The following is a 25,610-nucleotide window of genomic DNA, read 5'->3' on the forward strand; positions in this document are numbered from 1 at the left end:
TCAAGTATTTCTTGTTTGCTAAGATTTCAAGACAAGTTTATAGAGGAAGGTTTCTCTCATGCAGATTTGGTTTCAACAATTTGATTTTGATGTTGAATGGATACCCGACAATTCTAATTTTTTAGCAGACTCTTTAGCTAGAGATATGAACAAGGTTTTTGTCACATCACTGGGAAGTTTCTTTATAATACCAGGAAAAGGACCCCAAGATGATAATTTTAGCACATTTGTAAACAAATTCAGAATTCTTGAAAGCCATGTTAATCATTTAACGAAAGAAATCAAGAAAGTTGTGGGTTTGCGTCTAAGGAGGAACCAGTGGATCCGAAGATGCCAAGCACGGAAATCTAAAAAAATTGGCATATCATTAGGCCTAGATGCTGATTTGGTAAAGGTATACCCTTTGACCAACATGAAGGTAAAGATTTATTTTAAAAGTTGATCAGATCTATGGTCTAGTCAATTCACTGAAAATATAATTTGGATCCTCAAAGCATTGAATTACTATTAGTTTATAGGTGGAATGGACTTTGCTCTAAGCATATACATAGGAGCTCAAGTTTTGGATTTAGAAGCTATTCCAATCAAAAGAGAATTAGAAAAATATCTCTTGTTATAAAAAATTCCTTATATTTTTGAGGAACTTGAAGCATCTTTTCTGCAAAGGTTTGATGAAAACTATGTACCCGATGACACGTTTCCTCAATATGAAATTCTCAAAAATTTTGCAGATTGGGAGATTAAAGAAGGATTTTGCAGGAAAAGGAAATCTTTTAGAATGTCTCAGTGCATCCAAAGAACTTTGCAATATCTAAGGACTTTCCCATCCCCTTGGGATTACCAAAGTCTAATATTAAGAGAAAGTATTTCTCCAAATCCTTATGCGCAAGTATTCTATCATGAGATAGAGGGAGAAAATAAGACCAGTAATAACATAGAAATGATCAAACAGCTGGCTCTCTGGTTCAAAGAATTTGGAAATTTAAAATTAACAGAAAAATGATAGGTTTTACAGCAAGTAGATGAACTGCAAGGAGAACCGAAATTTTTAATATTCGTGATTAACCAAACGACATTAATCACTATCAACATTGTTTCAGGAAATTGGAACAACAATGTAGTTCATATTATTAGTCTATTGTTTTCAAACAAAATCTGCACTTCAATGATTTTTGAATTGGGATGGCAATCAAAAGCATAAATTAATGAAAACTATAGATTATGGGTCCAACATGCAATCGAGACTTCCACTAACATGTTTTAGATCCTTAAGTGGGAGCTTATAGATGGTATTGAGTTAGAAGTTCAGCCTTCTCCCGCGTTCAGAAAATTCTTTAAAGATTCTTTTCTGGATATTGATATCAGCCCAGTACCTTTTCTAAACAAGTGGGAAAAACAAGAAGTGATGTTTACCCCACAAAAACATAACCTCCACAAAGTAAAAGTAAAACAGGACCATGGACAAACATCAAAAGCATCTCCAAACGACAAAGAAACAGTATCAGCAGATGCCAAAGGAAAAGGTAAAGTTGAAGAATCTACTTTTGAGGACACATATGCGGATGCATAAGACTTCCATGATATCAATTAAGACAAAGAGTACTCAAAGATGACGAAATACGACTACCTCAAGATGCTTGAACGAAACGCCTTAGAAAGACAAGTGTCTTTTGATGATGATGATTATGATTCTGATTGAAGTCTGAAAGGATATTGGTAAAATTATTGTACCGGAAAGATTGAGTAGAAACCGTCGAACAAAGAAAATGCTGACAGGACCCTCAATTATTTCTACTTTGTGTCATATCTTAGATTAGATTAGATTCCTTTAGGAAGGTATAAAAGTGAGATCAAACCAGAGAAGACCACAAGTTGGAACAGAGTGCTTCTTTGATCTCGTATTGTAATCTGCAAAGTATTGTAATTTTGATCTTTGAATAAATATTGAAGCCGCTAGGCTGCCTGTTTGAGGACAATTTTGTAAACTTCAAAAGAACCTAAAGAAGTAAAGCAAAGGTATTGAAGAAGACCCAAGGATAGAGAGGTCATGTCCACTCGTATTCTCGGTGTGAGGAGTTTCAATTGCTGTCATTAGATTTGCTACCTTCAGCTCTTCAAGATCTAGTTCAAAGTAAGTTACCATTTCGACTTTGCTCTTATTTAATGCCGGGAATGCCTTTTATTAATTCTTTGCTCGCAGTCACTATCAATGAAGATAAGCTGATAATTAATTTAAAGAAGAAGGCTATTGCTATGCCTCGACTATTCATAGCAAATTTAGAGGCTCGAAGAGAGAATAGTCAAAAAAGAGTTGGAGCAAGAAAACCACATAAAGACTCCAATAATTGGCAAGAAGTCTTGCAATTGTATGAAGAAAGGGCGGAGTCAAAAAATAGACAAAAGGCATGTATTGACCAAAATTGGTCCACCGAGCAGATTTCTATCCATGACAGGTTGTTGAAAAGTTGCTTAAATAATCCACAACAATTTTGGATAGTAGAAATCCTGAAGCAAGAGATAGTGACTCTACATGATAATGGAGTCAAGGGAAAATTAATTCCATGCACCCCCATAGATGAACAAGAAATTAAGAGACAGATAGAAGAATTGTTAGGTATGAATCTTATTGAACCCAGCATGTCTCATTATTCTTGTTCAACGTTTCTAGTTAGAAATCATTCAGAAATAGTGAGAGGCAAGCTCCAAATGGTTATTAACTATAAACCTCTAAATGCTATCACCCAGGTTTTTCACTACCCTTTTCCCAGACCAGAGACAATAATGTGGAAAATTCAAAATAGTAAAGTATTCAGCAAGTTTGATATGAATTTTGGATACTATCAAATACAGATCCAGGAAGAAGACATACATAAAACTACCTTCACATGCCTTGCAGGTTTTTATCAATGGAAGGTGGTACCTTTCAGCCTAAAAAATGCTCCTGCATTCTTCCAAAGAAGAATGGATTTTATTTTTAGAAAATATGATTTCATTGTAACATATATAGATGATATACTTGTACATAGTCCCGATCTTGAAACCCATTTAAAGCATCTACAGATTTTTCTAATTGAAGTCCAAAATCATGGCATAGTCCTTTCTGAAAAGAAAATGGTTTTGTTTCAAGATAGTATATACTTTTTGGGGATCAACGTAGTCAATGGACAAATCCAAATGCAACCCCATGTTCTTACTAAACTCTCTCAGTTTGCATATGAACTAAAAGACACTAAAACAATTCAAAGATTTTTAGGTGTCTTAAATTATGTGCATAGATATATTCCCAGGTTTTCCGAGAAAACAACCCCAATCAAAAAACATCTCCGAGAAGGATGGTTAGTAGAAGCCACTATAGCAGTTAAAGAGCTTAAATATGAATGTCAGCAAATTCCAAAGCCACAACCACTAGGTGACAGACTTCTGATTTTACAAATTGATGCTTCTGATAGTTTTTGGGCAGCAGTTCTTTTTTAGAAACGAGAGAATGAAGAAGAAAAAATTTGCACATATGCCTCAGGTGAATTCTCTCCCAGTCAAAAGAGGTATTTTATTGCTGAAAAGGAAACTTTAGCAATTTTTAATGGGATACAGATGTTTGAACTAATCTGGCACCAGTAAAGTTTCTTATAAGGACTAATTCGATGAAATTCAAGTATTTCTTGTCTCCCAAGATTTCAAGACAGCTTGCTAGAGGAAGGCTGCTCTCATGGCAGATTTGGTTTCAACAATTTGATTTGATGTTGAATGGACACCCGACAATTCTAATTTTTTAGCAGACTCTTTAACTAGAGATATGAACAAGGTTTTTGTCACATCACTCGAAAATTTCTTTATAATACCAGGAAAAGGACCCCAAGATGATATTTTTAGCACATTTGTAAACAGATTTAAAATTCTTGAAAGCCATGTTAATCATTTAACAAAAGAAATCAAGAAAGTTGTGGGTCTACGTCTAAGGAGGAACCAGTGGATCCGAAGATGCCAAGCATGGAAATCTAAAAATATTGGCATATCATTAGGCCTAGATGCTGATTTGGTAAAGGTATACCCTTTGGCCAACACGAAGGTAAAGATTTATTTTAAAAGTTTATCAGATCTATGGTCCAATCAATTCACTGAAAATATGATTTGGATCCTCAAAGCATTGAATTACTATCAGTTTATAGGTGGAATAGACTTTGCTCTAAGCATATACACAGCATCTCAAGTTTTGGATTTAGAAGCTATTCCAATCAAAAGAGAATTAGAAAAAAATCTCTTGTCATAAAAAATTCTTGATATTTTTGAGGAATTTGAAGCATCTTTTCTGCAAAGATTTGATGAAAACTATGCACTGAATGACACTTTTCCTCAATATGAAATTTACGAAATTTTTTCCAATTGGGAGATTAAAGAAGGATTTTGCAGGAAAAGGCCATCTATTACAACGTCTCAGTGCATCCAGAGAACTCTGCAATATCTAAGGACTTTCTCATCCCCTTGGGATTAACAAAGTCTAAGATTAAGAGAAAGTATTTCTCCAAATCCTTTTGCGCAAGTATTCTGTCATGAGATAGTGGGAGAAAATAAGACTAGTAATAACATAGAAATGATCAAACAAATGGCTCTCTGGTTCAAAGAATTTGGAAATTTAAATTTAATAGAAAAATGACAGGTTTTACTACAAATAGATGAATTGCAAGGAGAACCGAAAGTTTTAAGATTCGTGATTAACCAAACGACATTAATCACTATCAACATTGTTTCAAGAAATGGGAACAACAATGTAGTTCATATTATTAGTCTACCATTATCAAACAAAATCTACACTTCAATGATTTTTGAATTGGGATGGCAATCAAAGCATACATTAATGAAAATTGTAGATTACGGGTCCAACATGCAATCGAGACTTCCGCTAACATGTTTTAGCTCTTTAAGTGGGACCTTCTAGATGGCATTAAGTTGGTAGTTCAGCCTTCTCCCATATTTAGAAAAGTCTTTAAAGATTCTTTTCTAGATATTGATATCAGCCCAGAACCTTTTCTAAACAAGTGGGAAAAGAAAGAAGTGATGTTTACCCCACAACAACAGGACCTCCAAAAAGTAAAAGTAAATCAGGACCAAGGAAAAATGTCAAAAGCATCTCCAAATGACAAAGAAACATTATCAGCAGATGCCAAAAGAAAAGGTAAAGTTGAAGAATCTACTTTTCAAGATACATATGCAGATGCACAAGACCCGCATGATATCAATTGCGACAAAGAGTACTCAAAGATGATGGAATACGACTACCTCAAGATGCTTGAATGAAACACCTTAGTAAGACAAGTGTCTTCTGATGATGATGATTATGATTCTGACTGAAGTCCGAAAGGATATTGGTAGAATTATTGTACCAGAAAGATTGAGTAGACACCGTCGGATAAAGAAAATGCTGACAGGACCCTCAATTATTTTTACTTTGTGTCATATCTTAGATTAGATTAGATTCCTTTAGGAAGTTATAAAAGAGAGATCAAACTAGAGAAGCCCACAGGTTGGAACGGAATGCTTCTTTGATCTCGTATTGTAATCTGCAAAGTATTGTAATTTTGATGTTTGAATTAATATTGAAGCCGCTAGGCCTCCTGTTTGAGGACAGTTTCGTCAACTTCAAAAGAACCTGGAGAAGTAAAGCGAAGGCATTGAAGAAGACCTAAGGAGAGAGAGGTCATGTCCACTCTTATTCTTGGTGTGAGGAGTTTCAATTGTTTTCATTAGATTTGCTACCTTCAGCTCTTCAAGATCTGGTTCAAAGTAAGTTATCATTTTGACTTTGCTCTTATTTTGTATCAAAGCCCCATTTCGATTCTAAAGTCTACAAACTACATTCAGAGTCTAAAGCCAGCCAGGAAGCCTTCAAAAAGCTTTTGTTATGAAATTGGTGATTAGATAAAAGCTGCTTTAGTCAATCTCTGGTCTAGTTTACATTAAAATCATGTCGAACTTCTTAAGGTCATTCTCTAACATAGATAGATGCACTATTTTTTAAGTCGATTCTCTCTCTGTAGAAATTGATCATATTGAACATGAAAAAGTCAAAGATCCCGAAAGCTGGAACCCACTTGTTTTGGGTTCAAAAGTAATTTATCAGGTTCCATCAATGTTTAGTCTATCAAGAAAAAATTGGTTGAGAGAAGTTGAATTGAAAATTAAGATTTCTAGTCCTTTTGTATAGATAGCAGGTTTAAGTTTATTTTTTGAAGATGAAATCAAAAAATTCAAAAAATATTTTCAAGAGAAAAGGTTTTCTTATTTGCGCTTTGGAGGGATAACAATAAGTTTAGCTCCATTATTTCACCATGGACTCAATACTCCATGTATAACTGAGGTCTTTGAAACTCGGCACCATAACTATGACCATGCCCGAATTGGAACCATATTAGGAAATTTGTCTTTTGGCCATCATTATGGTACCATCTACCCATATTATGCCATCAGTTTGTCTGATGTTCATTTAAAAGATTGCTGGAAAATCCTAGTTGGAGTCCAAGGCCTTGAGATGGTCTAAGATAGTGAATATCTCTCTGTGTTAGTTCAGACGTCATTCCTACTCACAAACATTGTACATCCTAAACTAAACCAACCAGCGTTAAAGGACTGTGTAACCGTAGGAGTCAGCAATGCTCATGTGGAAGGTGTTCATTACAACAAAGAAGCCCTTCGAAGTGACTCGTATATGCAATATAAATCATTGGAAAATACTCCCAGAAGTAAAATTAAAAGAATGTCTATGAGTGATGGTCATGTTCGCATACTACTTGATAGATCATCCATACCCAGACCAATCTTTATGCCAAAAAAGCATGTTTTACCAGCCATTTCAGAGTCTGAGCAACCATCGACTAGTGGTCGCAAGTCTATTTCATGAAATGTATATAGTCATCTGTCAAAAGAAACCACTGTATCTATTCCATCAGAACAATTGTATATTCCTAAAGAAAAGCCATTTCTTGCTGTAGATAATATGTTCCAGACATATGTATCTAATATCTCACCCGTAGAATAATTTCAATACACCAACCATAGATATGTCAAAGGGGGAAATGGCCACCAAAAACTAAGTTTTTCACTTCCTCATCTTAGTCAAGACAACCACCCACAAGAGCTGATTGTGTACCACTCTTAGAACATAACTCTGAGAATCCTACTGATCTTGACCAAGTCTATTAGATAGGAAATTATCTCACCACTTGGTGTGCACATGTCGAAGATGTTCTTGATGATTTGGGTTGGCAATCATATTTGATTAATGTAAATCTTAAGCTACTCTATGAAGAGCAACAGTCTGAGACATCTGAAAAAGAAGAGAGGAAGAGAAGAAGACAGAAGAAAAAGGCGAAAGAAATTCCTAAATTTAGAATTGACATGAGCACTCCTAGTTATTGGGACAAAGAAGAAGAGGAAGAAGATACAGAAGAAGCAATTACTGCCACTAGTGTGGAAGAGTCAACTTCGAAAATCTCTGGAAAGTTGACCAAAGTAAAGGAAGAAGCATACAAGGTAGAAAAACAATTTGCTTCAAAGAAAGAGATTATGACTCTTGATCAAGTAGCTTCTAAATTCCTTTCCTTTATTTTACCTTTTATAAATAACTAGAATAAATCTGATTTGTTGAAAGAAGTTTCTAAATACGCATGTGTAGAAGAAGATTTGTATGCTGCAAATTCTAGTGGGTATATTTTAGATCTAGTCAATTCATCCAATCCAGGAGAATCAATCCAGATATGTACTGGTGCTCTGTATCAGATGAAAGTCGCCAAAAAATTAGATAATGTTTCTATAATGGTCCTAACTGAGAAAGGAATGACTGATATTGTATATGATTGGTGGATGGGACCATGAGACGAATAAAGAAGAGCGGTCATGGAAGCAGGACTGGACACTTTAGAACTTTTGCTAAAAACACAATTTGTTCTAGAGCCAGTAGATGAGAAAAAATAGCTGATAATAGACTTAAGTCATATGGAATTAAAATATTTAAAATATCTTGATAAATTTGGCAAATATTTCATGGAAAAAGTATTTAGGGAAAATCTCTCTAATGATACTGCTCAAAAACTATTATTTTTGTCAAAGCTTCCAGGCAATTTAAGAGATCTAATTATGAAGGATCTAGATGTACAAAACAAAAAAAATAGATCAAATATATTTGGTTGATCTTCTTTTCAGGTGTATAGAGAAGGTTAAATATTTGTGCTGGCAAAAGAAAGCACACGATATTACACCCAGTTCGGATGTCTGTAGAACAATGCTCCTCTGGACACTTTTTAAAAAGAAGAAGAATACAAAAAGATATGTAAAATTTCGACCCAAGAGAGTCTTCAATCCAAGGAAGCCTTTTAGAAAATTCAAATTTTTGAAAAACAGAAAGAAACCAAGAAACAACAATTGTTGTTTCATTTGCAAATAGGAAGGCCATTTGACACGGAAATGTCCTAATAGTTCCTCTTCTAAACTAAAAGCTTGTTTTGAGATTGAGGAATTCAAGGACGACTAGTCTGTAGTCGATTCAGAAGAAAAAGTTTCTGATGTATATACTTTAACAGAAGCTTCAAAAGATGAAGATAATATCGAAGCTAGTGTATAAAAGATGAATATGTGTAATTATTGTTCTGATGATGATGTTTCTAAAGAATTGCATTATAGTGATTAGTCAGATGAAAGCGAAACAGAAGAAACTAAAGACACCATAGATGTTTTAGACGAAGAGTCAACTTCAGAAAGCTTGCAACAAACAGGTAAGTAGCCGATTACAGTATTGCCAGAATTAAATTCTTTTTGCCCATATCAAAATAGCATTGTTGCTTCTACTAGTTTAAAAATCCCAGAAAACAATAGAGTTAAGGAGCAAGCTCTATTAAAAAAGATCATTAAAACAAATAGTTTCATTTATATCCCAGTCCAAGTGCAAGTCAGAAATGAATGGATAAATGTTGATGCATTCATAGATACTGGAGGATCAAATAATCTGGCTCGTCCATCTTTGTTTAAATCTCTTTGGAAGCCACTTCAAAATATTCTTGTATCTGAAACAATAGAGGGACCTATTCAATTAACACATTATGCTGATAACATATCTTTAAAAGTTGGGGGGAATATAGTAAAAATCTCTACTATTCAGCATTTTGATCCATCTGCAAGCTTAATGCTTGGAATGCCTTTTATTAATTCTGTGCTCCCAGTCACTATCCATGAAGATAAGTTGAAAATTAGTTTAAAGAAGAAGGCTATTTTTGTGCCTCGACTATTCATAGCAAACTCATAGGCTCGAAGAGACAATATTCAAAAGAGAGCTGGAGCAAGAAAACCACATAAAGACTCCAATAATTGGCAAGAAGTCTTGCAATTGTATGAAGAAAGGGTGGGGTCAAAAAACAAACAAAAGGCTTGTATTGACCCAAATTGGTCCACTGAGCAGATTTCTATCCATGACAGGTTGTTGAAAAGCTGTTCAAATAATCCATTGGACAATAGAAAGCCCGAAGCAAGAGATAGTGACTCTACATGATAATGGAGTCAAGGGAAAATTAGTTCCATGCAGCCCCATAGATGAACAAGAAATTAAGAGACAGATAGAAGAACTATTAGGTATGAATCTTATTGAACCCAACATGTCTCATTATTCTTGTTCAATGTTTTTGGTAAGAAATCATTCAGAAATAGTCAGAGGCAATCCCAGAATGGTAATTAAATATAAACCTCTAAATGCTATCACCCAGGGTTTTCACTACCCTTTGCCTAGACCAGAGATAATAAATTCAGAAAATTCAAAATAGTAAAGTATTCAAAAAGTTTGATACGAAGTTTGGATACTATTAAATATAGATCCAGGAGGAAGACAAACATAAAACTGCCTTCACATGCCCTGCACGTTTTTATCTATGGAAGGTGGTACCTTTTGGCCTAAAAAATGCTCCTGCATTCTTCCAAAGAAGAACAGATTTTATTTTTGGAAAATATGATTTCATTGTAACATATATAGATGATATACTTGTACATAGTCCTGATCTTGAAACCCATTTAAAGCATCTAGAGATTTTTCTAGGTGAAGTCCAAAATCATGGCATAGTCCTTTCTGAAAAGAAAATGGTTTTGTTTCAAGATAGTATAGACTTTTTGGGGATCAACGTAGTTAATGGACAAATCCGAATGCAGCCCCATGTTCTTACTAAACTGCCTTAGTTTGCAAATGAACTAAAAGACACTAAAACAATTCAAAGATTTTTATGTGTCTTAAATTATGTGCACAGATATATTCCCAGGTTTTCCAGGAAAACAACCCCAATCCGAAAACATCTTAGAGAAGAATGGTCAACAGAAGCCACTGTAGCAGTTAAAAAGCTTAAATCAAAATGTTAGCAACTGCTAAAGCTACAACCACTAGCTAACAGACTTCTGATTTTACAAGCTGATGCTTCTGATAGTTTTTGGGCAACAGTTATTTTTGAGAAACAGGAAAATGAAGAAGAAAAACTTTGAGCATATGCCTCAAGTGAGTTCTCTCTGAGTCAAAAGAGTTATTTTATTGCTGAAAAGGAAACTTTAGCAATTTTCAATGGGATAGAGAAATTTGAACTATATCTGGCACCAGTAAAGTTTCTTATAAGGATTGATTCAATGAACTTCAAGTATTTCTTGTCTGCCAAGATTTCAAGAAAACTTGCTAGTGGAAGGTTGCTCTCATGGTAGATTTGGTTTCAACAATTTGATTTTGATGTTGAATGGATACCTGGCAATTCTAATTTTTTAGCATACTCTTTAACTAGAGGTATGAACAAGGTTTTTGCAACATCACCAAGAAATTTCTTTATAATACCAGGAAAAGGACCATAAGATGATAATTTTAGCACATTTGTAGATAGATTCAAAATTCTTGAAAGCCATGTGAATCATTTAACAGAAGAAATCAAGAAAGTTGTGGGTTTGCGTTTGAGGAGGAATCAGTGGATTTGAAGATGCCAAGCATGGCAGTCTAAAAACATTGGCATATCATTAGGCCTAGATGCTGATTTGGTAAAGGTATACCCTTTTCCCAACATGAAGGTAAATATTTATTTTAAAAGTTTATCAGATCTATGGTCCAGTCAATTCACTGAAAATATGATTTGGATCCTCAAAGCATTGAATTACTATCAGTTGATAGGTGGAATAGACTTTGCTCTAGGCATATACAAAGGAGCTCAAGTTTTGGATTTAGAAGCTATTCCAATGAAAGGAGAATTACAAAAATATCACTTGTCATTAAAAATTCTTGATATTTTTGAGGAACTTGAAGCATCTTTTCTACAAAGATTTGATGCAAACTATGCACCCAATGACACTTTTCCTCAATATGAAATTTTCGAAAATTTTGCCGATTGGGAGATTAAAGAAGGATTCTGCAGGAAAAGGCCATCTATTACAATGTCTCAATGCATCCAGAGAACTCTGCAATATCTAAGGAATTTCTCATCCCCTTGGGATTACCAAAGTCTAAGATTAAGATAAATTATTCCTCCAAACCCTTTTGCGCAAGTATTCTGTCATGAGATAGAGGGAGAAAATAAGACCAGTAATAACATAAAAATGATCAACCAGCTAGCTCTCTTGTTCAAAAAATTTGGAAATTTAAAATTAACAGAAAACAAGTTTTACAACAAATAGATGAACTACAAGGACAACCGAAAGTTTTAAGATTCGTGATTAACCAAACGGCATTAATCACATTCAGCATTACTTCAGGAAATTGGAACAACAATGTAGTTCATATTATCGGTCTAATGTTGTCAAACAAAATCTGCACTTCAATGATTTTTGAATTGGGATGGCAATCAAATGCATACATTAAAGAAAACTATAGATTATGGGTCCAACATGCAATCAAGACTTCCACTAACATGTTTCAAAACTTTAAGTGGGAGCTTCTAGATGGTATTGAGTTGGGAGTTCAGCCTTCTCATGTGTTCAGAAAAGTCTTTAAAGATTCTTTTCTAGATATTGATATCAGCCCAATACCTTTTCTAAACAAGTGGAAAAAGCAAGAAGTGATGTTTACCCCACAACAACAAAACCTTCACAAAGTAAAGGTAAATCAGGACCAAGGACAAATGTCAAAAACATCTCCAAATGACAAAGAAACAGTATCAGCAGATGTTAAAGGAAAAGGTAAAGTTGAAGAATCTACTTTTCAAGACACATATGCGGACGCACAAGACCTGCATGATATCAATTGGGACAAAGGGTACTCAAAGATGATGGAATATGACTACCTCAAGATGCTTGAACGAAATGCCTTAGTAAGACAAGTGTCTTCTGATGATGATGATTATGATTCTGACCAAAGTTCGAACGGATATTGGTAGAAGTATTGTACCGAAATGATTGAGTAGACACTGTCGGATAAAGAAAATGCCGATAGGACCCTCAATTGTTTCCACTTTGTGTCATATCTTAGATTAGATTAGATTCCTTTAGGAAGTTGTAAAAGAGAGATCAAACTAGAGAAGCCCACAGGTTGGAATGAAGTGCTTCTTTGATCTCGTATTGTAATCTGCAAATTATTGTAATTTTGATCTTTGAATTAATATTGAAGCCGCCAGGCCACATGTCTAAGGACAATTTCATATACTTAAAAAGAACCTGGCGAAGTAAAGTGAAGGCGTTGAAGAAGATCCAAGGAGATAGAGGTTGTGTCCACTCGTATTGTCAGTGTGAGGAGTTTCAATTGCTGTCATTAGATTTGCTACCTTCAGCTCTTCAATATTTGGTTCAAAATCTAGTTCATCTACTAGCTCTGGAACAAATTGTATTTTTAGCAAAAGTTCTAAAGTGGCCAGTCCTGCTTCCATGATTGCTCTTCTTTCTTCATCTGATGGTTCCATCCACCAATCATATACAATACTGGTCATTATTTTCTTAGCTAGGACCATTATAGAAACATTATCTAATTTTGTGGTGACCTGCATCTGATACAGAGCACCAGTGTGAGGACAGTTTCATAAATTCAAAAGAACCTGGAGAAGTAAAGCGAAGGCATTGAAGAAGACCCAAGGAGAGAGAGGTCGTGTCCACTCGTATACTCGGTGTGAGGAGTTTCAATTGCTGTCATTAGATTTGCTACCTTCAGCTCTTCAAGATCTGGTTCAAACTAAGTTATCATTTAGACTTTTCTCTTATTTTGTATGAGAGCCCCATTCCGATTCTAAATTCTATAAACTACATTCAGAGTCTAAAGCCAGCCAGGAAGCCTTCAAAAAGCTTTTGTTATGAAATTGGTGATTAGATAAAAGTTGCTTTAGTCAATCTCTGGTCTAGTTTACATTAAAATCATGTCGAACTTCTTAAGGTCATTCTCTAACATAGATAGACGCACTATTTCTGAAGTCGATTCTCACTCAGTAGAAAGTGATCACATTGAACATGAAAAATTCAAAGATCCCGAAATCTGGAACCCACCTATTTTTATTTCGAAATAAATTTATTAGGTTCCATCTATGTTTAGTCTATTAAGAAAAAATTTGTTGAAAGAAGTTGAATTGAAAATTAAGATTTCTGGTCCTTCTATACAGATAGTAGGTCTGAGTTTATTTTCTGAAGATGAAATCAAAAAATTCAAAAAATATGTTCAAGAGAAAAGGTTTTCTTATTTGCATTTTGGAGGGATAATAATAGGTTTAGCTCCATTATTTCGTCATAGACTCAATACTCCATTTATAACTGAGGTCTTTTACACTCGACACCATAACTATGACCATGCCTGAATTGGAACCATATTAGTAAATTTGTCTTCTGGCTGTCAATATGGTACCATCTAACGAGATTAGGCCGTTAGTCTATTTGATGTCCATTTAAAAGATTGCTGGAAAATCCTAGTTGGAGTTGGTGGGCTCTAGTATTGCAGCAATAATGCTGCAACTCTTGGGACTCCCATCTTTACTTTTATCAACTCGGTAGTTCGTAACAAACTTGGAAGGGACGGTGCTGTATGCACAAGTACTAGCTCTTGCCGCAGCTGTCACTTGGTCATCTGGCACAAGTCCGCTAGGAGCTTAAGCCAACTTCTATGAGCTCTTGGAAGAAGCTTTTTAACTGATGAATGAAAGCTAACTCAAAGGGGCTAATTTAATTGCAGAAAGAAACTGGAAAGCGGAAAGGAAATGCAAACCCTGATTTTACCAACTAGCCCTACTGATGTGAAAAAGAGGATGCAAGCTACTGAAAGAGATGCCATTGACTTCTAGGAAGGTAAAATGCATGTGTCTAAGTTATCACTATCTGAAGAAAACTCATTTTTGTATTTTTGAATAAGTTTTCACAATTATCATGCATACAATTTAACTGTTTTTTACTGTGCAGACATGGATTGGCGAGAGGAAATGCTTGGAAGAGGTCGGGAAGGTTCAGAGAGGGCCTAAGGGGTCCCTAAAACCCTTCCAGAGAGTTTCATAGAGTTTGGCTATCAAGAAACCTCATTCGTGAGCTTCTACAGGAAGTCTGCAGGGGTTCTATAGGATGTTTCAGGAATTTCTACAGGATGTTCAGAAATTTCTACAGGATGTTTAAAAATTGGATTTTGGAGGATGGGTGAGTGAGGGAAGATGCATGAATGGATATGGAGGTAGGATAGGGGTCTGAAGTGGCCCAGGGACTGCTGGATGGAGTGGCGAGAAGGTGTAGATAGCTAAGTTTTCTCAAAGAAGGCTGAAACAATGATGTACAAAAACTAGGGTTATGTGAGGAAATGTGGCAAACGTGAGGTAAGGATTCTCAGTAGAGGGTGGAGTGGATGGTGCTGATGGAGAATAAGCAGATGAAGGGGTGGTACAGGTGCTCTGCAAGTCGTTTTTCCAATCTGAACCAACAAAGACTTGTAAATTCAAAGACCTAGTTATGTTGACCTAATTTGCTAGCTGTCAGTAAAGAGAATGAATAGAAGTGTGACCTGCAATGAAACCATGTATTTTAACTCATGCAACTAAGCAAACGAAAGTCTGAGCTTGTAACCAACTTATACACATGAAGATCAAACACTAGTGATTGCATGGCAAAGCAAAATCAGTGTTTTTGTGGGCAGCAAAGTCATCCTAGTCACAGCTCCTGATCCCACTAAGGGAGAGGTGAAACCACAGATGTTTGTTGGCCCTTTTCTTGAAGCTTTTTCTGTTAACAACCGTTCAACTAAATCTGAGCATGAAAAGTTATTTTACTCATCAAAAACAACCTCAATAACAAAACAAGATTTAAATCTAAATAGCAGATTTTATTCTAAGAATGCAGCAAAGACACATGAAAGTAAACAAAGGAGGTACTGGGCACTTGAGATGGGCCCAACCCCAAGAGCTACAGCCTCCTAAGAGATATTTAGAGCTGGTGCAAAGCTGGATTCATCTTTATTGAGCAAGAAATGTTACATTCCAAAAACTGTCCACAAGGAGAACTTGAAAATGTGCTTAAAAGCAAAGCTAATCTACTACCTAAAAATCGAACTAAAAACTAGCTAACTTCTGCCTACAACATGACTAAAAAATGACTACAAAATGACTATAAAGTGACTAACTAAAATGAGGCCCTAAGCCCTCTTATTTATACAAATTGAGGACCCCAATAGTCCTCCTAAACTTTAGGGACTCAGCTGCCCAAAACTTGCAGTTAACAACAATCCTACTTGACTTGCTTGGTTTCCTTTGTGTTAATTGATTTGGTGGTCCTTGAACTCCGATCTGATGGTGGAGAATTCGAGGTAAGGGCCCATAAATGAAGGGGACACCTTCCTACAAATCCTTTCCCTTGTTCTCCCACGAATTTGGCTGCTAAGTGCTCATTGAAACCTTTTATTTTGTCTCCAAAATGACCAAAAAGACTACACAAAGCACCCATTAGACTTGTTGGCATAATGACTAACCCAATTCACTCTATTAGCATAAACATAATCAAAAACATGCAATAAACTAATGAGAATGGTGGATTAAGTCAAATTAGGAGGTTGAATGAGCCCATATAATTATCCATTTTTGGGGCTCATCAAGAGTCCAAGGTATTGAGATGGTCGAAGATAGTGAATATCTCTCTGTGTTAGTTCAGACGTCATTCCAACTCACAAACACTGTAAATCCTAAACTAAAGCAATCAGTGTTAAAAGAATGTGTAACCGTAGGAGTCAGCAATGCTTAAGTGGAAGGTGTTCATTACGAAAAAGAAGCTATTCCAAGTGACTGGTATATTCTGTATAAATCATTGGCAGATACTCCAAGAAGTAAAATTAAAAGAATGTCTATCAGTGATGGTCATGTCTGCGTACTACCTGATAGATCATCCATAACCAGACCAATCTTTATTCCACAAAAGCATGTTTTACCAGCCATTTTAGAGTCTGAGTAAGCATTGACCAGTGGTCGCAAGTCGATTTCACGAAATGTATATAGTCATCCATCAAAAGAAACCACTGTGTCTATTTCACTAGATCAATTGTATATTCCAGCCATTTCAGAGTCTGGGGCCTAGGTGAAGCTTGAAAATAATAATTTTTATTTCCATTTCCATAATTTTACTTGGGTAACTTGAAATTCCTTTTTGGCATGCAAGAATACATACTAATGCTACATAAAAATCACTACTCCCTCTTAGCGAGGGAGGTATTCTCTATAAGTGACTTTTCCTTCCCGAAATTTATCCTTCCTTAAGAAAAGTTCATGAGATTTTCAAGTTGATTCATGTGTATAAAATAAATCCATTCTAGATTGGGTAATGTAATTCACTCATATGTACGTAAGCATCTAGGGCTTCTGAGAAGATTAAGATCCTTTAATATCCAACCAACCTATTCTTATGAAATTATGAAATTATTATTGCATGTAGTTGATACAGCCTTGGAAGAAATTTATTCCAACAAGTTTTCCACAATTCACAATTTTGTTGGAAAAATACAATCTAATTTAAGGAATTTACATTTTTTATTACAGTAGCTTTGTAAGTTCACAATGTCCTCAAGTTGATCATTGGCAACCTGGACACAATGTTTCTCTATTGAACTCTCACTATCAAGAGACCCATTTTTCCTAGTCCGTGTCTTCAAACATGTACTTTGCTCTTATTTGTCATTATTGATATATTGCACATTGTTGCATCCACTTGTAGATTTTAAACTATACCAATTTTCTATACTAATTTTATTACATGGATATAAAACCCATTTTTAGAATTCACTTACTCTTCAGTAAATACAATAATGTAAATCCTAGTGCCTGGATCATGCACATACTTTCTCATACAAATAATTGAATTTGAGGGGGAAAAACAATCCGTTTTCAAATTATGGGATACCTTCTTTAGCACTACACAAAGACATGTTGATATTTGAGTTTACCAACCATTTAGGGAAGTAAGCTTGGATTACTGGCCATATCTAAAGAGGTTCTGGTCTTACCACCTATAGGGTTACCCTATTTAGTGCTATTGTTACCCCCTGTAGGGTTACCGTATTTAGGACTAGTGTTACCACCTGTAGGGTTACCCTAGTTAGGACTAGTGTTACCATGTAGGTTTCAGTTACCTACATTAGCGCCTGACATGGTAGTGATTTAGGGCTGGGAGGATGTGTAATGAAAGGAGGAACTCGAGGAATAAGAGGAACTAGAGTCTGTACGTGGACTAGGTGGAGGATGGGATTGAGGAACCCTTACTTGTCGAGCAGGGGTGAGAGAATCTCCTAAAGGAAACTAGTGGTGAAGCCCACGAAGTCTCCATGATTATCATTTAGGGGGTGAAATGGTGTCAGGACAAAATAAAACTTGAAATACTATGGGGAGAGGATAAAGAAAGAAAGTAAAAAATAACAAGAAAACACCTAGTGTTGTGATGTGAAGTGCAAACTGATTATAATGATATGTTACTCTAATCCAACCAGACACCTCCTATAAAAAAAACACCTCTAGCCTAAAGGTTGTCTAAATCCTGAATCAAGTCATAGTTCTATTGTTTTAGATGGCTTGACAAAAGATTTTTTATTTCATGGGGTCTGATGTCCACAAGTAGGGCTGACTAGACGAAGGTGGAGTAGAGAGATGGTTGCTTCCAACAACCATCCCTATAGGGTGCTTTCCTAAGACTAGACACTAAGGTTACCTTCATCCCAAGGGGGCGGTCAAATCATGGTATTCTTGGTATTTCGTCAACAATGTGGATCCCTGGACCAACGAGTCGAGTAACATCATGGATATTTGCCCACACTGAGACCTAAGCCTCACCCCCTATGAATTGGATTTCTGGTGTGCACTAGTTTTGAACATGAGATTGCGAAGGATTTCAAGCTTCCTATAAGCACAATTGCCTATGTCTTGGTGTAAGTGATGAAAGGGGGTTTTTGGAATCCTATCACACAAATCCGAAACCTAAATACTAGATTCTTTTGCCGTATTTCCCAAGTGTCCTTAATCTATGCGAGTTAATTTATTACTAATGTGGAGTGTTTCGAGTCTTAGCTTGGAGCATGTAGCCAAGATCACATTCTCTTAGAGTGTGAGTGTGTGTATATTGTGCCAATGGATGAGTTAATTGAGCATGTTTTATGATTCCAATGCTACTAAAAAATAAAGTGCATACACTGTAAAAGATACGGGAAATAAATAGTAAAATAAAAAGCCAGCTGAAGCACACAATTCTCCATCGAAAATGGCTATGAAGAAGCAACAAAAGTTATGGAAAAAAAAGTGAACCAAAGGAATGGAAGGCCAAAAATACCTAATGTCTATAGGTATTGAGATCTAGGGCCAAATATGCTAAAATGATGTAAAAAAACCAACAAAAGAAAGAGGCAAAGTATTGGAAAATAGTAGAAAATAAACTCCATAAAAAGAAGGATGCTCAAGAGGATCCTAAAATGAAAAGCATGACAAGTCTCAAAAGGAAACAAAGAGTTGTATTATGGCCTAAAAAGGACTGGAAAATGATGGAATTAATGTTGGAAAACATTAGCTGAAAGTTATATAAACTATACTCAACTCAACGAATTTTCTCCTAAATGGCACTGGTCTATTCTAAACCCTAAAGTGATTTTTCCTTCCTAAAAATGAGAAAAATACTAAGAGACTCTAGGCCTACGGTTGAACAAGAATAGTATAGAAACCCCTCCCAACACATAAGTAGAACTCTCAGTCAAAAAATGAAAATTATGAAAAAAATCTAGAAAAAAGGACATGGATTATGACCTATTAAGTCCACCCGATGTAGAAACTGGTCAAAATAGTGTGTTCTAGGGTGTGGTTACTGGTCCAAAATGTGTTCTCTCCTAACGAAGGTCCTGCTCGACAGATCTGTTATATATTGTGCCATATCCTCTATGCCTAGTACTTGTGACCCGCAAAAAGGATATGGAAACCCAATAGAAGCAAGAATTTTCCAGCAAAGGGTAGAAATCCCGAAAAATGTTGAAACAAAAGTTATCAATGTTCTTAATTAAACCAATTGAGTCACCATTTGTTGATGACAAAAGACCTAGTGGAGTCACCATTTGTTAGTATTGGAAGTTTAGGAATGTGTACTAAAATTATCCACTTAAGTTAATGGTGACAAACACCCTAACAACAAATGATGACTGCTAATATCCTCACTAAACCTACAAATCAAATGATGAAAACTTTGGAGAAGATAACATGAAAATATATAAAAAAATATAACAAAAAATTATATATTAAGAACCCAATGGAAATAGAAAAAAATTATTTAATTATTAAAAATAATAATTTTCAGACTTGATGAGGAGAAAATGTATACTTGGGTCTGCAAATCCCCCTATAAGGGATGGGACGTGGATACTCTTCACTTTAGCTTCAACTCTTTCTCTTAATGTATGCCATGGGAAAAAAAAGTGGTAACAGAGGCTTGAACTCAAAGATGGGAGCTCAAATGTCACATGATGATAATAGGGACCATGAGAATGGTCATGGTGAAGAATGAGAAGAAAACCCTTTATTTATAACAAAATATTTAGATAGATTTAGATTTATAAAGTAATAAAATATTATACACTAAATCAAAATATAGTTGCTATGAATACTTTATTATATTTTTGAGAGGGAAATATTATTAGTAATGATTAAATATCTTTATTTATCAAGTTGTTGGATTAATTAACTATATCTCAAATTGTAACATTTTCCCTTTTTCAATTAAAAAATGTTGTATAATTGAATTAAAATAAAATATTTTTACTATGAAATAAGTTATGCTTTTTTTGGCATGTGGTATTCATAAGCCATGGTATTGGCCCATGGTATTGTAACAAAGCCGATTTACAAGTTAATATCCATGGTAATGTGGGGGTGAATATCCATGGTTAACAATCTTGTCATATTGTTATAAAATATTTTGATTGTGAAATAATTTATGGTTTTTGGGAATGTGGTATTGATAATCTATGGTATTGACCCATGGTATTGTAACAAAGGCTATCTTTTACAATTTAATAATATCTACCGTAATGTGTGGTTGAATATCCACGGTTAAGAATCTTGTCATATTGTTATAAAATATTTTGGTTGTGAAATACGTTATGGCTTTTGGACTTGTAGTACCATAAACCATGGTGTTGGCCCATGGTATTGTAAGAAAGCATTCACAAATTAATAACAAAATCAAAATATAACAAATTGAATTTTATGATTTTTATTAATTTAACTTTTTATTATTAATTCAGGTCATATTTAAATGTTTAAACTCACCCCAATATCATTTTTAACTTCTTCTTCTTTTTAAGTTAGCCCAAAAATAACAAATTCTTATTAAAAATAAATCATTTAACCAATTGAAATATATATATTTTATTTTATATTATAAATATTTCTTGTCCTTTTCATTTCCAATTTAGTGTTGGGTTCAAATAAAATGTTCACGGATTACAACATCACATTGTAGCACTACATTTTTGTCTGCCTTGTCTATATCTGTGTGGAAATTCTAGAGGAAGGAAGACCATCAACGTGATCTATGGATTTCATGGGATTCAAACCACAGATGGAGTTTGCACGGGAAACACCTTAGGAGAGCACAATTAGATGTAGGAAGCGCAAGGTCATTGGGCGTGGATATTTTTGTAATTTTTACATGGGTATGAATTTGGACTTGGGAGAGTTTTTACTTTTTAATGAAGATGATTTTTGTTCTTATGGGTAAACAATTTCGAGCATTTATATGATCAAAGCAAAAATTTTATTTAGAGTTGAGGGTTTAATGATTATGATAATGCAGATCTTATTGCGGCCAACAATTCATGAAAAGACAATGCACAAGTAAGCATTTTGCATGTCCTTATTGTACAAAGCGTTTAATGATTATGATAATTAAAATCTTGATTGTGGTCAACAATTCATCAAAAGACAATGGACAAGTAAGCATTTTTCATATCATTATTGTACAGAGCAGTGCTCCTCCCTAACGTTTCTAGGGTCAGAATGCATGAAATTTTATTTTTTATTTTCACCATTTTTTAGTGGTTGATTGTTTGTGTGATGGAATCTACCATGCCCAAATTCAAAGCGATTGAGTGATGCAAATAAATTTTCCGGGAGGATGCAAATGCTAGACCTTCCTCAAACTTTTTAAAATGAAATTAAAATTTCTTGTAATCATGAACAACAAATATTTTTTGTTTCATCCTTAGATTCTGATCTCAATGCCTACAGTTTTAAACCATGTTACTATATTTTGAGTAGAATATACTTAGATCCATTAAACCTTACAACTCTCCCAAGATTATGTTAATTTCAGCTAAAAAGAAGGAAACTGAATGGATTTTGCAATTTAGATTCACTACTTACAAACCATGATTAAAAATGGAAGAATCCAAATGGTCTGATAACTTTTACCCACCCATCAATTTCAAAGGCCTTTCCTATTACTCTAAACCTAAACAGAGAGATTAGAAGAAGAAGAGGAGCCTGGATGAGGTGGACCTTGACATGCTTGATACTTTTCAAAAGTTGGGCATGCCCTTGACTAGAAGAAGAGATTGACCAATGTTGTTGTAGATGTTGTTTTTGATAGTGTTTTCATTGCTACCATGCATATGTAGACTCTATAGGAAGTTGAGGTTATATTTTGTTTGTTATAAGAGGTAATTCAGGAGTATCTTTATCTAGTTAGGCCGTAGCTTGGCAGGGTTTTCCCTCCTGCTGATAACTATTATGCATCATTATATTTTTTTTAGTGATATTTCCTTTGATTAAATCCCCAAGCACACTTTGTCACCCATGGAAATACCCACTTATTTCAGGATGAATGAGATGGAGACCAGGCATTTTGAGAGGACTCTTATTATTGTAGATGAGATGAGTTATGTGAGGTGAGAGGATTTCTGTGACATATATTGACAGATGAACTGCACCATGTTATGATACAAATCATCTCCATGCCACAATAGTGGATCCCTATTACACCGAGGCAGCAATGATAAAGTATTCCACTGTAAATAATTGGTATGTCGGGGATGAGGAATGAAAATGTGGGATTTATAATTTTATTACGAAAAGAGGTTTGTGAGATGGAGACAAATCAAGGATTTAATGTACTTGATTAGAGATTGGTTCAACAATCACTTGGAAATACTCAAGCATTGTTTTGAAAGGTGATTGTGCAATTGGAGAGTTCTATTCTATTGCCTTGAAAATTAACTACCAATAGGGTGGGACAAAGATGATCCATATAGGGAATAATTACAGGAGTAGCATTGTTTCTAAAATTATATCTATAGGCAAGTCAAGGAACTACTACAGAGGATTAGTGTAGGTGCAATCCAATTCTCATAATGCAAGGAATTTTTCACAGTGTGATTCGATGCTCATCAATGCTGAGGAAGCTGCAAATACTTATCATTACATTCATGTACAATTGAGTTGCATTATAAAGTCTCTAATTTCGTTTTTTGATAGTCCTTCTCGTGTCCTTGTTTCTCTTAATTTCATTGTGGTAGGATTGGAATGGGTTAAAAAATTAAGCATATCATTGAGTAAAATAGACACCCACATGTCACTACATGTCATTGTGCATACTCTCCATTTTTCATACAATTAGAAGTGAGAAATATGATGTTTGCACAACTAAATATCCTAGTAGGCATTATTAATCTAGTCTTAGCATGGGAATCGAAACCAAGAATCATAAAATATCAATAAATTTGTGACATGGAGTAAAAAACCAATAAAATATTCTATGCCAACATTGTCTATTTAGTGCAGGATACTACTAATATTTCATAATTTTCAGAGATGGTGGATGTCATGAAGATTCCCTCAAGCAAAGTTACTGACATGAAGATAAGATGGTCAGCGAAACTATTTACTTTAAATAGGCTAAATTTAGGTAATTAAAACAAGTTTGAAAATCACTAGAAACACCACCCCCAAATCATTTTATTTCTAGTTGTACAAGATAATATTGAATAAAATTATAAGCACTTCCATTTAAATTGACCAAACATAAAATAAAAAATAAGGTTGATGCTTTTAAAAGCTATATCCATCATTAAATATAAGATATGAGAATGATGACTCATAATTTTAAAGGTTATATCCATCACATACTATAAGGTAAGAGTTTAATGAGATGAGAAAAAACTTGTCTTGATATAACATGTAAACACCATATTACTTATAACTCATGCATATTGTATCTTATTGTGCATATGTTAATTGTATAACTTCAATCTATGTAATTTTTTACATCTAAATTGTCAAATATGTAGAAGTTACATTACACTAGCTTAAATCCGCACATAAATAAAATATCAGAAACATGGCAGGGGAATGAGTAAGCATTTTCACACTGTTTTAAAATTTGTCCTTCATTGGTGAAGAACAATTCAATGCTATTTTTGGTGGAGTATTAAGTTATTAACCAAAGATAAAAAAATGTTTGTCTCTTAAATGACTGAAAAAGGATATTTAGAATGTTATACAGAAGTTATGTTTCACATAACTATATCTACTCTGACGTAACTATAATATTCCAACTCCATTTTTTTATATAGAACTTACATTTCATGTAGCTATCGAAGCTACATTTACGTTTTTTAGATAAAAGTTACATTTTACATAACTATATCTACCCTAACATAACTACAATATCCCAATTCCATTTTTTTCACACTTTTCAAGATTTTAAAGTTTTGTTTATTTTAGTGTGATTATGCAATTAAATAGTTGTTATTGTTTAAGACATCTCCTATTTCCAACATTTTGAATTCTTAAGTGGGATATTGGGTAGGTTTGTGTTACTACCATATATATCATGTTTTAAGTACTTGGTGTTTTATGATTCACCCAATAGACTTTAGGAGCAATGGCCTTGAATTGAATGCATGTTTCCATTATACATCTAATATTTGCAACTGTTTCCACCTGAAGAACCCAATAGCCCATGTTGAACATGAAGAAAGTACCTCAAAAATTGGGGAATATCAGTTATTCTATTTCCAAAGGGGGATAGATCTAGAGAAGGCAACGACAACTATCATAAATAGCTTTTATCGGGTTGTATTTAATGAAATCCCACTAGAATTTGCTACTAAATTAAATCAATTGATGAATTTGAAGCTTGAAGGTAGTGTTGAATAGGTGTTGCATGGTATCTCTATAACACTATCTATCTACATGATTCTAATGCCATGAGATGGGGTCTCGATAACACTATTGTCTAGTGATGGGTGCTAGATGTAGATAGCTTTCTCATGTCCTACAAGTACATCGTATCATTATATTTCTATGAAATATTGGAATGTGTTCAAAGTTTGTCTCAGATAAGGAAATATGTATGTACTCTTGAATTTATCTATGTTTTAATAAGATCAAGAATAAAGTTGTCATTGTAAATAATTGGGATCTACCATGTAAGTCTACTTTACTACATGGAATTCTTGATTTGTTAGATCCCAACTAGTTAGGGTTGGATTTATTTTTGTTGTAATGAGATTAAGAATAAAGTTGTCATTTTAATCACTAAAATCTACCATGTAAGATTTATTCACTACATGAAATTGTTTATTTGTTATAGCCTAACTTATTAGGATTATGAAGAGTCCTCTTTCATGACAATATTTATGAATGCTCTATTCTTGCTCAAAGAATTACATATTACTGAAAGGTGGAAAATAAACGACATCCAACTGAATGGTTTCTGTTTTAAAATGTGTGGTGGGAGTATAAAATCATTTTCAGTTGCATTCAAATATTTTGGAGCATCCACTAAAGTGCTTCATTTTCCTCCTATTTATTTCCATTACTATTATCCCAACGCTTCTAGAAGTCCTTCTCCAAAGTGATCTCTTAATTATCTTGGAGGGAAATTGATTACTTGATTGGAACCCAGAGATTACAATTTGATTAGGAGCAAGGGATGAGAAAACTTCATATTCTTCAATATATTCTGCAAGTTAAAAGAAAATCGAACGATTGCCTTTCTGTTTAATTGATACGAAAATCACTCAAGCATTTGTTAGGATTTAAACCCTTTTCAATGATTTTTTTTTCTTTCAATGTCATTTTAATGTTTTCTTCATTAATTAATTAAATTTGTTTATTTATTTATTTTTTAATTTTATTATTTATTTTTTAATTTTTTTT

The sequence above is a fragment of the Pinus tabuliformis genome, chromosome 3_1 (assembly GCF_031772625.1).
Source record: "Pinus tabuliformis cultivar Carrire ecotype Pingquan chromosome 3_1, CPIR1, whole genome shotgun sequence".
Lineage (NCBI taxonomy): Eukaryota > Viridiplantae > Streptophyta > Pinopsida > Pinales > Pinaceae > Pinus > Pinus tabuliformis.